At 45.3% G+C, this 15,733-nt stretch overlaps 1 long non-coding RNA gene across 1 annotated transcript in view; it reads right to left on the bottom strand.

Annotated features, from left to right (window-relative positions):
- The window catches only part of LOC122424424, a 277,726-nt gene that overhangs the window by 5,546 nt on the left and 256,447 nt on the right, over positions 1–15,733 (bottom strand). The gene's annotated exons all lie outside the window — the stretch shown is intronic.

Raw genomic sequence — 15,733 nt, 5'->3', positions numbered from 1 at the left:
AGAATAAAGTCTTAGGGAAACAGACTGAATCACCTGGAATATTCTGCTGGCTCCCTTTTGGATGTTGCCATGGTTGCCAGCCAGCTGAGATCAGGTTTCTCACCTTGGCATTCTTGGCATCTGAGGCTGGATCATTCTTGATTGTGGGGGTGCAATGTTTAGCAGCATCATTAGCCTCTACCCACCAGATGCCAGGAGGGCCCCCATTTGTGACAAGCAGTAATGTCTCCTGACACCGGGGCCAGTATACCCCCGGGAGTAGAATCGACCCCCAGCTGAGAAGCACGGCCTGAGATGGAGGGACTGAGGTTCCGAGCACGCGGGGAAGGAGGGCTGATGGTGGACGGGTGCTTGCCCGGGGTGACTCCTGAGCCCAAGAAGTCGCCTGCAAGTTTCCCCGTGTGGAGGACGGGGCTGCAGCAGCTTCCAGAGGGCAGCCCGGCTGAAAGTGCAGGCTCTGCATCTCCGCTGGATGCCACAACTAACGACGGGAGGGCCCACGTGCTGCAAATGAGACCTGGCGCAGCCAGCCAGACAGATACTTTCAAAACACACATAGGTTCTGAAGCCGGATGCCCTGGGTTCAGATCTTGGTACTGCCATTAGCGCTGTCCCCGTGGGAAGCTGTATAACCTCTCTGAGCGCCCTTGTTTGACGTGAGAGAATATTATACTGCGGGGTCTGTGAACAAGAGTTGCCATGTTCGGGGTGTTCAGAGCAGGTTCGAGTCCACAGTGAGGGTCTGCTCTCGGTTAGCTAGCAAGGACGGAAGAAGTCTGGAAAGACTACACCCTGGAGAGCGGGGTCCCTGTGGGTACAACACCCCCAGCAGCCAGCTCAGTGCCAGGAAGGCCCTCCAAGTGTTTGGGGGAGCTCACACATCGTGGGCCCCTGGCTGTATGTTGCCAGATGTGTTTTCTTTGACTGGTAAAACATAAAAAATAAAAAATTTTAGTTGCCAGCACTTGAAAGATCAGTATGTTCACATTCAAGGTTGCATTTCTGGCTACGACACGGAAGGAACTGGCCACCTGGGTCCACGGCGCCACAAGTCCCCAGCGCAGGGGACACTCAGCGGCACCCAAGCAGCCAGTGCCCGCCCCCCGACCCCACCCGTCCAGGCTGTGTGTCCGGTTGGCCAGTCTTTCTGCCACCTGACTGAGCCCGCAGGCTCACGCACTTGCCGTGGTCTTTGCCAGTTTTCCTTCTAAGTTTCTCAATGTCATCCTTAATGACATTGTGGCCCAAGCAATTGTGAGCAGTTACCATGTGCATCGTACCCTCGGAGGGGCTCACCACACGCCTCTTGCTGCAGAGACCCTGACCAGAGCTGCTCACCCCAGTGGTGACCCTCTGATGCTGATGCTGCCAACCCCATGCTACAGACTCGGCCTCGAGGCTCACAGGCTTGAGCTTCTTCACCCTCTCTGACAAGCGTAGGCCCAGTTTACAGATGAGGACACTGAGACCAGAAGAGTCAAGTCACTCACTCTACCACTTGTCCATGGTTGAATAACACAGCACACTCATACAAAAATGAGTGGCTTAGAACCACAGCCATTGTATCCGCTTATGGTCCTGCGAGTCACCGACATGGGCCAGGTTAGCTGCAGGGGACCAGTGTCCCGCTGCTCTTATCTGGGGCCAGCAGATGGGCAAGGGGCTGGCTGATCCTCCACGGCCTCTCATACACACCAAGAGCTGGTTCTGGCTGTTGGTTGGGCCTTTCTCTCCACTCAGTCTCCTATCTTTAGGGATAAGGGGCGCCCTGGGCTCTTTCACACTGCTGGACCATATCCCCTGCAGGTGAGATTGGAAGCTCCAAAGTTCCACTAGAGTCATCCCTCTGCATCCACAGGTACAGGGTACTAACTGTGGAACTCAAACATCCTTGGATTTTTGTATCTGAGGCAGTTCCTAGAACCAATTCCCATGGACGTGGAGGCGTGAATGCATATCATGTCCACTGCATTTACTGGCCAAAGCAAGCCCACACACAGCCCAGATTCAAAGAGAGAAACACACAGCACCTCTCAATGAGAAGAGTGGTGAAGTCACAGTGCAAAGATCTGTACCAATTGTCAGAAGCTGCTGAAGACCTTCAGACAGTCTCCCTCGCAGGCCAAGAGTCCAAGAGGTCCTCTCTCCTGTGACAGCACCAGCAATAGGATTCCTTTCTTTCACCCCCAGAAACCAACCTTAAGCATGGTGCAGTGGGTAGGACGAAGACTTTGGAGTCAAGAAAACCTGGTTCCAAGCTCTGCTCTTTAGAGCTGTGTGTCCTTTGGCCAGTTACTTAACTTCTCTGAGCTTCATTCAGTATTCTCATGTGGATCATGAGGCTATGATGCTATAGGGTGCAGGTGAGGATGGCTACTCATGGGAGTAAAGGGCGTGGCACCAAACAGGACCTCAGGCAGCGGCATGAACGGCAGTCATGGTGGCAGCAATCACCCCCCGGCGTGGCAAGAAACCAGCCACATTCCTATCACCCTGCTTTTGATGACTCATGAGCCTCCTTGATTCAGCAAATTGCAGGGTGCTTCCTTGGAGGCACTGGGAGGGGGCTCCTGAAGGTTCTTGATCAGGCTCAGGCTGGGGAAGCAGAGGGTGGGGAGTCAGGATGGGCTCGGCCTCAGCTCAGGCGTGCCAAGTCCTCCCCCATCCCTGGGAAACTCCAAGGAATGTTTTCCCATGTCTTAGGAGAGACCTGTACCACGAGAAGGGTGGGGACCTACCTCCTCTTTACCGAGCAAGATCCTGGGGCGCAGGAGAGCAGCCTGGGCTCCTGAACCCCAGGTACACCCTGCATCGTGCCCCACCTGGCTGGCGGCAGGTAGCCAATGGGCCCTCGTGGGAAGCCTTTGGGCCAACTGCGCTTCCTCTGGGCCGCAGGTTCTGTTTATAAAGTGTGAACAGTAAGACCTGTGCAACTCACACCACTGATTTGTTAGCAATTCCTCCCTTTTCCTGAACACACGCCCTGGGTGGCTTATTTTTTTAAGCTATTTTCTTTAAGCTTATTTTCTTTACATGACTGTTTGATTTCATGGCATCTGACAAAAAAAGAAAGGTCGCTCTTTCCATTTTACAGAAGAAAGAGAAGCCCCAGGAAATTAAGTGTCTTTCCCAAAACTACAGAGCTGGTCAGAAGCAAAGCTGGGTCTCGCTGATTACAGAGCCCTTGCTTTCATCCACAAGATAATAGCGCCTCAGGGTTACTGGGAAGAGACAAATGGCAGGCTAGAAACACTAGGAACCCAACATTTCATTCCTGACTCAGGCACTCGTCCTAGTTTTCAAGCTGAGACCACCTCAGAGGCCTTCATCCGAGTTCACACGCTTGTGCAAGGATTCCCCGGTGTGGGTCAGACAAGGTTCCCCTCCACACATGAACCGGACCAGGGAGACCCCAATGCTGGCTTTACCACCGGCGACGAGACCTCTACCGTCCGGACGGCGGCCCCACTCTGGCCACGACCTTGCTGTGGCTTTGGGCGAATCCCCCACCTTCTCTGGGCCTTACTTCCTGACATGCGCACAAGAGTTTGGTCAGGGTCACGTGAATGAGTTTGATTTCCCGTTTCCTAGTTTCGCCTCCCAGGAATTTGAAGGCACGTGGAGATGGAGAACAGGCCTCAAACCCCACTATGTGGAAAGAGAATGCAACTGGAAACTGGGGCGACGCAGGGAAGGCATGACAGTGGCACGTGCCCTCCTCCGGGGCACACGCCCTCACACCCACAGGTCTCTGGCGCGAGCTCTGGCGGGCATAAGGTGGCGGCGCAGGACAACTCTGAGCGTCGAAATCAGAAACGCCTGCACGATCTTGGGCAAGAGCCTCGACCTTTCTGAGCTCCCATTACCTGGCCTGTGAAAGGGGCAAACCCCGTGCAGGGCGCCGGGCCGGGGAACCCAGGAAAGGGTTCGCCTGGCGGTAGGCCAGCGGTGACCACTCATTAAACAGAAGCTCCTATCTTACTATCCTAACCTGCAAGCCCTCCTGTCTGCAGGGATCCCTCCCGCCCAGGAGAGAGAAGCCTGGGGCAATTTCTTAGTGGCAGATGGCTCCTGAGTTATTCCAACACACTCGCTCCTCTGCACGCAGCTGGGCCCCAGGCCTTCCGCAAGGTGCGGGAAAGAGGACACCCTCTTGTGCCTCCAGCTGCTCCACGTGACCCCCAGGTCGTCCAGGCCGAACCTTCCGGAGGCTGCACGGCGATTGCTTGGAGCCTCCACACGCCGGCAGGAAAACCACACTCGGAGCACGTTCTCAACGAGCAGTGTAAACCACTTGAATTCGGGTCTCACAAACCAAGAAACCAGTTCTAAGTGTTTTCACCTCTCCCACTGCTTCCTTCTAAATTTCATTAGGGCTCACAATTTGTATATCCACTTACAGTGTAATGTGATTTAAATGGCTGACCGTAACTGTTAGCGATGGAGTTTTCCCGGGGCGCGGGGAGCCGAGAGGCAGCAGGGACCTTCTTCCAGCGCGGCCAGGCCCTTCCGCACCCGGGCGGTCGTTTTATAAGCCTGGATGTGGCTCATCAGACGCGGTGTCCGTCCTTGGAGATGGGAGGGCCTGCCTCTTGGCCCCCTTCCCTCTTCACCCCACAGTCACTTTTGTTCTTGGAGGCCGAGCTGTCTTGGAGTTTTCGGCATGCAATAAAACACACCCGACCGCAGGCCCCGCGTCGAGCCAGGACGGCTGGGGGAGAAGCCAAGCCCCTTGGCCGGCCGGCTACATGGTTAGGCGGAATTGATAGTGTGTGTCCTGCTCTGCGGCTTTCCTTTTTGTTTTGGCTTTGTAACTAAAACAGAGCTGATGCCTCGGAGATGGGCTGTTCAGCTTTATTTTATTTGCATCAGTGTTTCACACACATTGTGTGTGTTTGTGTGTGTGTTTGCGGGGGAGGTAAGCAGTTATCATGGATTGAACTTGGGTTTGAATCCTCGCCCTGTCTCCTTTGGGGATGATAGGCAGGACCTTGTGCCTCTCTGAGTATCCATTTCCTCATGTGGAACAGGAAGCTGGGTGTTCCTGCCTTGCAATAACTGATTAGGTGAAGTGTCTAGAACTGCATTGTCCAGTGCAGGAGCCACTAGCCACATACAGCTATTTCAATTTAAGTAAAATAAAAAAGTAAGATCCCACATGCTGCAGCTAAGAGCTGACACAGCCAAAGAAAGAAAGACGATGTCATTCATTTAAAAAATAGCAACAATAAAATATCCAGTTCCTCAGTTGCACTAGCTGCGCTTCACATGCCTAACAGTCACACAGCCAAAGTGACGGTGATCCTACAGGACTTTCCCACTCTGAGAACAGTTCTGCTGGGAGCACTGGCCCGGAACCACACCTTGACCCACTAGACGCTCGAGATGGACCAGCAGGAGGAACCGGGGGCCGCCGCCATCGGAACCAGAACCTGCGGTGGACAGGGGCTGGTTTAAACCAGAAAGACATCATCCAAGGTGCAGCTTCCCCAGGATGGAGAACGTGAAACTCACATATCAGCTGTCTTGCTGCAAGGACCCGTTTCTCGTACATAGAATGCCCAGACGTGGGAAAATACCCCCCAGAGAGGCAGATGCCACAAGAACTGCCACGACTGCGAAGTGCAGAATGGAAGCTGTCACTGCGCAGCCGTGCAGAGTGCTGTCGGTTCTGGCCCAGGTTGGTCACGGTTCTTTGGGTGGCAGTCCCAGAATCCCGCCCCAGCTGGAGGAAACCACCGCTCCGTGGAAGATGGTGTCAGGTCTCCTGGAAGCCAACGAGGCCTCGAGCCATGGGGTGGCTCCGGGGACCTCAGATCAGAGATTCACAGACCTGCCTTCTGCTGCGTGCTCCACATTTGTCAGTGCTCTAGAATCAGCTGGAATATTCTAAGATATAGATGCTGGAGCTCGCTTTTGGACGTCAGACTCATTGTGCTCAGAGGGAGTCCTGGGAGTCTGTTCCTTCTGGGCGCCTTGGGTGAGGCTGAAACCTCTGCTCCAGATGTGCACTCCCAAGTCTCCTGTGTTTTTAGAAATCTCCCTGCCAGGTTGAATACCAGGCCCCTGAGCGGGGATCTGCCACTGTTCAGTCGGCACGCTTGGGGGTGGGGGTGGGGAGCTGAGCCTGACTCCTGGGGTCTAAATCCCTAGAATTAACATAGGACCCTGCAACCCCCATTCTGGGTCTTTATTCAAAAGAACCTGAATCAGGATCTCAAAAAGCTATCTGCACTCCCATATTCACTGCAGCTTTATTCACAACAGCCAAGATCTGAAAAGAGCCTAAACGTCCATCAACAGATGAATGGATAACGTACATACACAAGGAAATATTATTCAGCTTCAAAGAAAACAAAAAGCCCAGAAATGCTGCCATACGTGACAACACAGATGAAACTGGAGGACAGACGTGACGCTAAGTGAAGGAAGCCAGTCCCAGGACAGGTACCGCGTGATTCCACTTACATGAAACATCCAAAATAGTCCAGCGCCTACAGAGAGAGAGACCAGAAGGGCGGTTGCCAGGGGACGGAGGGGAGGGGGAGGTGGGGGCCGCTGTTCAAGGGTATAGGGTTTCAGGCATGCAAGAAGAATAAATTCTAGCGACCTGCTGTACACCCCTGCGCCTGCCGTTAACAATACTGTATTGTACAGTTAAACTTTGTTAAGAGGTAGATCTCCTGTTAAGTGTTCTTGCCACAATTTAAAGGGGGGTAAAAAAAAGAGAGAGAGAGAGAGAGCTCTGATGAGGTGTCCAGAGAGCGCACACATGGCTCCTGCAGGGCAATGCCGTTTCAGGACTGTATTTTGTGACGTCTAGGGGTGCTGAGGCAGTCTGTCATGCAGTCACAGATAACTGATTCAAAGAGCTATATTTTATTTTCTTTTGGGGGGAAACCATTTCTCTTACTATTTAATGTGTTGTTGATTTCGCAACTTTTCAGTGAAAAACTTAGTCCTGAGAATACGTGATTTTAACAGGTGAGTCACACGCCTGACTTGCTGATATCCAGGGGGCTTCATCTCATTTTTGCCCTTAGACTAAATGCTCTATTTCATAATGGAAATGAATGGGGAAAACTATTCGTGTGTGTGTGGGTGGGGAATGTCTGAATAGCAGGGCACAAAAGTGTTCACAGCAGCAGAGTCAGTTTTTAATTTGATTAATGTTTATGTTATAATATTGATAATGAATTTTTTTCAAATAAGTCATTTTAACATATAAAAGGATATATGAAATAATGGTTGACATGTGTGATTATGCCTGGGAAAACTGTGGAAAACGATCTCTGTCGGCTACCTTCAGGTTTGAAATTAGAGAAGTTTTGGGTCCCAGGGTGGAGAGTCGCTCAGGAGTTTGGCAGTTGTTATCACACTCCTCCCTGCCCAGGAGTCAGAGAAGCAGGATGTGCTAGGATAGTTCCTGAATGTCAGACTAAGGACCCTTAAGGAGTTTTTTCTTTGTACTTGGGACAGTGCTCAGTGCTGACAATTATTCTAAAGTGCTGAGGGAACAGATAAAGAATTTAAGTCAGACTCACAGGGTGAAGCTTGGAGAGGGGGGAGAATCGGAGTGCTAGTGGTAAAGAACTCGGCTGCCAATGCAGGAGATGTAAGAGATGTGGGTTCGATCCCTGGGTCGGGAAGATCCCCTGGGCATGGCAGGCCACTCCAGTGTTCTTGCCTGGAGAATCCCATGGACAGAGGAGCCGGGCGGGCTGCAGTCCAGAGGGTCACATAGCACCGGACAGTACTGAAGGGACTAAGCATATATACACGCATACATGGTGAAGCCTGGAGAGGAGGGATAACTGGAGGATGTTTACTTGACACAGAGCATCTGGGTTCCCTTACGTCTCTGACCTGGGGCTGGAAGAACAGGGGACCGAGGACGTGTGGCTGAGCGGTTGTGGCCTTCAGCGGGGGTGACTGAGGAGCTGGGCCAAACAGCAGTGGAGATCGGCCCCCTCGGCCAGCAGTCCAGGGAAGCGAAGCTGTGGTGAGCACAGGGAGGTCCTTCCATTTGAGGCTGCGGTAAAGCGGGATGGCAGGGTCCTGGCAGGCAGTGTGTCCCAGCAACGGAGGAAGCTGGGAGGGAGCTCCCCCTGGGCTTCACCAGAGCTGCCTGCCCCCTTGCCATGGACGTGTTTTCTCAACGACTTGAAGATACAAATGAATTAAGGGCATCTTACTCATTTGTTCACTTGCTGTCTTGCTTGCAAACAGGAACTTTCATTACTATTATTATTCATAATTATAAACTTATAATTTATATGTACAATTATTAATATCAAATAATGTTTGCACCTCAAAATCTATTGGGTTTGGTATCAATATGGCTATGGTTGTCTTCTTTCGGTTGGTACTTGTCTCTTTCAATCCTTTTATTCAACTGCTCTGAATCTTTAGATTTTGAGTATTTCTTTTAAACGTCCAGAGTTGGATTTTCTTTACTCTGACAACCTTTTACTCTTTGTCTTTTAACTTAAAAGTCAGTTCATTACAGTGACTGTGATCATTGATATATTTTGAGCTTTCTATTTGTCCTACTTTTTCTTTCTTTGGGCTTCCCTGGTGGCTTAGCTGGTAAAGAATCCACCTGGTTTGATCCCTGGGTTGGGAAGATCCCCTGGAGAAGCAAACGGCTACCCACTTAAGTATTCTGATCTGGAGAAGTCCATGGACTATTCCATGGGGTCACAAAGAGTCAGACACAACTGAGAGAATTTCACTCACTTTCTTTCTTTCATCTATCTTCCTTTTTCTTTGGGGTGAGTAGTGTTTCTTTTTCCTCATTCCACTTTCTGACTTTTTTTTTTTTTTTTGAAAACCACATTTCCTACTTTTTGATAATGTGGATACCTAATATGCTTAAACATTTATATTGAAGACAGTCAAATGTTAATCAGTACCTTGATCCTCATCTCAAACAACGTGAGGTTCTTAGATGATTTCAATTTTAGTTTTTCTCCTAATGTATATGCTTTTATTTGACCAGTGTGTTAGTTGTTTAGTGCCCTAAAATAGACACTGCAAGTATTATTTTATAAAGTTAGTGTTCATTTAGATTTTCCAACATATTTGCCAAGATCTTGTTTCTCAGACCATCTGTGATTTGTATTGACCTTGCCTAGTGCTGAAAGTACAGCCTTTAGATGTTCTTTTAGTGAGTTATCTTAGTGGGAATTATCTTAGCTTTTATTTTATGGAAAGTGTTTTTATTTAACCATCAGTCTTAAGTGGATGTTTTTCTGGGTATAAATGACAGTTCTTCATCCGTTTCTTTTTCTTTTTTTTTTTTAATTTATTTTATTGAGGTAACATTGGTTTATAACATTAGTTGCATAGTTTTTTTTTTTTTTTTTTTTTAATTTTTTTATTAGTTGGAGGCTAATTACTTCACAACATTTCAGTGGTTTTGTCATACATTGATATGAATCAGCCATAGATTTACACTGTATTCCCCATCCCGATCCCCCCTCCCACCTCCCTCTCCACCCGATTCCTCTGGGTCTTCCCAGTGCACCAGGCCGGAGCACTTGTCTCATGCATCCCACCTGGGCTGGTGATCTGTTTCACCATAGATAGTATACATGCTGTTCTTTTGAAACATCCCACCCTCACCTTCTCCCACAGAGTTCAAAAGTCTGTTCTGTATTTCTGTGTCTCTTTTTCTGTTTTGCATATAGGGTTATCGTTACCATCTTTCTAAATTCCATATATATGTGTTAGTATGCTGTAATGTTCTTTATCTTTCTGGCTTACTTCACTCTGTATAATGGGCTCCAGTTTCATCCATCTCATTAGAACTGATTCAAATGAATTCTTTTTAATGGCTGAGTAATATTCCATGGTGTATATGTACCACAGCTTCCTTATCCATTCATCTGCTGATGGGCATCTAGGTTGCTTCCATGTCCTGGCTATTATAAACATGCTGCGATGAACATTGGGGTGCACGTGTCTCTTTCAGATCTGGTTTCCTCAGTGTGTATGCCCAGAAGTGGATTGCTGGGTCATATGGCAGTTCTATTTTCCAGTTTTTTAAGAAATCTCACTGTTTTCCATAGTGGCTGTACTAGTTTGCATTCCCACCAACAGTGTAAGAGGGTTCCCTTTTCTCCACACCCTCTCCAGCATTTATTGCTTGTAGACTTTTGGATAGCAGCCATCCTGACTGGCGTGTAATGTACCTCATTGTGGTTTTGATTTGCATTTCTCTGATAATGAGTGATGTTGAGCATCTTTTCATGTGTTTGTTAGCCATCTGTATGTCTTCTTTGGAGAAATGTCTGTTTAGTTCTTTGGCCCATTTTTTGATTGGGTCATTTATTTTTCTGGAATTGAGCTTCAGGAGTTGCTTGTATATTTTTGAGATTAATCCTTTGTCTGTTTTTTCATTTGCTATTATTTTCTCCCAATCTGAGGGCTGTCTTTTCACCTTACTTATAGTTTCCTTTGTAGTGCAAAAGCTTTTAAGTTTCATTAGGTCCCATTTGTTTAGTTTTGCTTTTATTTCCAATATTCTGGGAGGTGGGTCATAGAGGATCTTGCTGTGATTTATGTCAGAGAGTGTTTTGCCTATGTTCTCCTCTAGGAGTTTTATAGTTTCTGGTCTTACATTTAGATCTTTAATCCATTTTGAGTTTATTTTTGTGTATGGTGTTAGAAAGTGTTCTAGTTTCATTCTTTTACAAGTGGTTGACCAGTTTTCCCAGCACCACTTGTTAAAGAGGTTGTCTTTTTTCCATTGTATATCCTTGCCTCCTTTGTCAAAGATAAGGTGTCCATAGGTTCGTGGATTTATCTCTGGGCTTTCTATTCTGTTCCATTGGTCTATATTTCTGTCTTTGTGCCAGTACCACACTGTCTTGATGACTGTGGCTTTGTAGTAGAGTCTGAAGTCAGGCAGGTTGATTCCTCCAGTTCCATTCTTCTTTTCCAAGATTACTTTGGCTATTCGAGGTTTTTTGTATTTCCATACAAATTGTGAAATTCTTTGGTCTAGTTCTGTGAAAAATACCGTTGGTAGCTTGATAGGGATTGCATTGAATCTATAGATTGCTTTGGGTAGAATAGCCATTTTGACAATATTGATTCTTCCAATCCATGAACACGGTATGTTTCTCCATCTGTTTGTGTCCTCTTTGATTTCTTTCATCAGTGTTTTATAGTTTTCTATGTATAGGTCTTTTGTTTCTTTAGGTAGATATACTCCTAAGTATTTTATTCTTTTTGTTGCAATGGTGAATGGTATTGTTTCCTTAATTTCTCTTTCTGTTTTTTCATTGTTAGTATATAGGAATGCAAGGGATTTCTGTGTGTTAATTTTATATCCTGCAACTTTACTATATTCATTGATTAGTTCTAGTAATTTTCTGGTAGAGTCTTTAGGGTTTTCTATATAGAGGATCATTTCATCCGTTTCTTTACTCATAAAATATTATGATAACCAAGCTGTGTGCTAGACACTGAGGATCAGGTGTGATCTAGCGCACACTGTCTGTATTCCCATGGGATTAACCAGATGGGAAAACAGACACTCAAACCAGTACACCCAGAAACATGAACGTGCCAGCGGAGCCTGACATGAAGGGCTCTCGGTGCTCTGAGAGTTTCTACGAGGAAGCTCGTCCCAGTCGGGGGACCGGGGAAGGTTTCCCTCAAAGAAATGAAAATTGAGTTGGGGATTAAACCAAAGCTCAGTGAATAAGTAGGAGTTACCCTGGGCACAGGCAGAGTTGGAAAGAGTGGAGTCAGGAGAGTATTCCAGCCATGAGAAATAGCAAATGCAAAGGTCCTCTGTGGTATGGCATGTCTGAGAAGCTGGAAGATGGCCAGTGGGACTAGATGACCAAGAATGGAGGGGACGGTGGCCAGCGAGGCTAGGAAGTTCAGCTGGAGGTCAAGAAGAGCTTGCAGATTGTGGTGAAGATTTGGGGCTTTCTACTAAAATGATATCTTTCCATTTAGAATTCATAGTGGAGAAGTTGAAGGAAGTAGATAAGGAAAGAGGAAAGGCAGCTAGCCAGACAGGTTTGATTCCCAAGGATAAGACCCTGTCTAAAGTACAAGGCACTCGCTATTGAAGTCCTTCTGCTAACAGTCTGTAGCCAGACATAAACCTAAACTTCCCATCTAGGATGTTCACAACTTGCTAAAGCTCATTTCATCTAAATGAGAAAGGTAGATAATCAACAACTTTTCCTTGACTCACTTTTCAAAATGGTTGACAAAAAGCATTAAAGTTAGTGTCAGCAATCTCCCGTCCCATCCTCTGCTCCTGTCCCTGCTCTGTCCCTCCCCAAATACACCATGGAAAAAAGACAGTCTGTTTTCAGCAAGTGTGGTTGGGACAATTGGACAGCCATGTGCACATCAATAAAGTTAAACACATTCTCTCACTATCCACAGAAATAAATTCAAAATGGCTCAAAGACTTAAACCTAAGACATGACACCCCAAAACGCCTACAAGAGAAAATAGGCAAAACACTCAGATATAAATTGCAGCAATGTTCTCTTAGGTCAGTGTCCCAACGCAACAGAAATAAAAACAAAAATACATAAATGGGACTAATAAAACTTAGCAGCTTTTGCACAACAAAGGAAAATCATAAATAAAAGACAAGACAATGTATGGATGGACGGGGAGAAGCTATCTGCAAATGATGCAACTGACAAGGGCTTAATTTCCAAAATACACCAATAGCTCTTGCAGCTCAATAACAAAAAAACAATCCACTTAAAAATGGGCAGAGGACCTAAGTAGACATTTCTCCAAAGATGATATATGGGTGGCCAATCAGAACATGAGAAGATGCTCAACATCACTAATTATCAGGGATATGCAAATCAAAACTACAGTGAGGTATCGCTGCATGCTGGTCAGAATGGCCATCATTGAGAAGCCTATCAATAACAAATGCTGGAGAGGACGTGGAGAAAACGGAGCCTTTCTACACTGTTGGCAGGAACGTGGTTGGTGCAGCCACTATGGAGAATAGCATGGAGGTTCCCTAACACATTATTGATCAGAGACATATTAATATGCCTTTTGCTACTTGAATATTGTTGACTAGAGACATATCAATACGTTTTTAGGGAGTGATACAATTAACATTATTGTGCGAGGTTGTTAGAGCTTAAAATCGATCACAGGTTTATTATATAACTTGTGATTGTCATCATCATTCACATTTTGCTCCATTAGGTTTTTGTACCAATCATGAACATTATAGACACAAGTTTATTACCGTAAAATTTTCAAAAATGACTCATCACAAAAAAATTGCAAAAATGAGTGGAGATTTCTTTCAGTGAATTTTATGCAAATATTTTCTCTGATTGTTCAAGCAACATATATACTAGTATCTCAGAAGATGATAGTTCTTCAGAATATAGTTCTGATTCAGACGATGTGAATATTAGACCAACAGAAAGACAAAAAACCTTACTGATTCTGATACAGACAGTGAAAATGGAGTGCATGGTGATGGAGAATGCGCCTTTGCTTCTGCATAAGAGTGGACTGAAGACAGCATTTCATGAAGACTTTCTAGGTGTGTCAGGTGTAACTACTGAATGTAATAACCCACAGTGTTTGTGAATAACAGATTTAATTTCAGGTAGTGACTTTTTTCGAGCTGGTTGCTTCTCAAACTTGTATCACCAACAGAATGCAAAATCATATAAAAACTATGGTAAGGCCTTAAAATGGACTGATATAGCCACTAGTGACATGAGGAAGTTTCCTGGATAATAATTTTGATGGGACAAGTAAGAATCACAGTGGAAAGAATATTGGTTGACTGATACCTTACTTGAAACATCTATCTTTCCAAAGTTTATGACAAGAAGAAGATTCAAACAAATAATGACATTTCTTCAGTTTAATGACAACTTGGCAACTCCACTTCCTACAGAGGGAATTTCAAAAGTTAAGCCTCTTCTGGATTATTTTCTATCAAAATTTCAATTGCTGTATATACTCACACAAGAGCTATCACTTGATGAGACAATGATAAAAGTGAAGCGGATGATTCTGATTCAAAACCTAAAGTCCAGGAAAACTCACAAAATATGGAATTTTGGTCAGAATGGTTAGTGAAAGTGAAAGTGGACATATACGCAACCTTGAGATTTATACCTTGAGGGGAAGGGAAGAAACTAAGAAACAATATTATTGGTAGTAACCATATTTTGGGTCAGGGAACCATGCCATGTTTACCAAGACAATTATTATAATGGTGTGTGTCCACATCTGAAATATTGTTGAAAAATAAAACCAGAGTTTGTTGGACTATAAGAGAGAATCATGGTCTACCAAACCAATTTAAGGAGAAATCGAAAAATCTACAGAGGGGCGAAATGACATTCTTATGGAAGGGGGAAGCAATTCTTACACGGAAAGACAAGAGGACTGGCTATCACGTAACTAACCCCATTGGCACATTTAGAGTATAATAAATATATGAAAGGAGTTGATCAATCCATCAGTATCTGGCAAACTTTAATATCCTCTGGAAAACTTGAAAATGGTATAAGACAGTGGGTTTCTATTTGAATAACTGTAGTTTGTTCAATGCATTTAAAATTTATTATATAAAAAAATAAATAAATAAATAAAATAAAAAAAATAAAAAAAAAATAAATAAAATAAAATTTATTATAGCCTTAATGCTCCAAATAAAATGCCTGACAAGCAATTTCTCTTGGCAGTACCTAGATAATGGGTCACTGACCATTCTGGTGAATAAAGTGGTAGGCCCACACCTGGTCCTTCTTGTGGCATTTCTAAAAGAGCCCCCGGCAGACAGCCACCCTACTGAGTATCAGGTAATACAAAAGAACATATTCTAGACGTAGTAATACCCACAGAACTAAAAATAAAAGGTTACCAGAAAGTACAGAGGCTGCTCTTCCAGCACAGGGAAACACTGTGTATTTGTAATCGGTGTTCTCTTTCCCCGCACAGAGGTGTCTGCTACACCGCCTATCACACTATGTCACGTCATCTAGTCAATCAGTCGTGTCCAATTCTTTGTGACCCATGGTCCGTAAGGCTCCTCTGTCCATGAAATTCTCCAGGCAAGAATGCTGGAGTGGGTTGCCAGTTCCTTCTCCAGGGGATCTTCCCAACCCAAGAACTGAACCCAGGTCTCCAACTTGCAGGCAGATTCTTTACCATCTGAGCCATGCTTTAGCGAGACATCTACAAAGTTTCAAACAAATACATTAAACGCAAGAAATTGTTGATATTTACTCAAAGGCAGGTGTTTCAATATTCACACATAACGAATTGCTGGTCATAGGCATTAGTTCCTGCAAAAATCACCCAGTTAGTAATGTGTTAAAACTAAAAGTAGAGTTATCATATGATTTAGAAATACCCACTCCTGGGCATGTATCCAGACAAAATTCTCATTTGAAAAGATACTTGCACCACTATGTTCATCACATCACTGTTCACTACAGCCAAGACAAGAAACAATCTAAATGTCCAATGACAGATGAATGAATAAAGAAGATGTGGTACATATACACAATGGAATATTACTCAGTCATTAAAGAGAATGAAATAATGCCACTTTCAGCAACATGAATGGACCTAGACAGTGATTACCACACTACATGAAATCAGAGAAAGACAAGTATCATATATCACTTATATGTAGAATATAAAATACAATATAAGTGAACTTATTTACATAAATAGAATCTCAGACATA

Source organism: Cervus canadensis, chromosome 22 (assembly GCF_019320065.1).
Source record: "Cervus canadensis isolate Bull #8, Minnesota chromosome 22, ASM1932006v1, whole genome shotgun sequence".
NCBI classification, from domain to species: domain Eukaryota; kingdom Metazoa; phylum Chordata; class Mammalia; order Artiodactyla; family Cervidae; genus Cervus; species Cervus canadensis.
The sequence above is the reverse complement of the archived record's forward strand: the minus strand, read 5'-3'. Positions and strand labels throughout refer to the sequence as shown.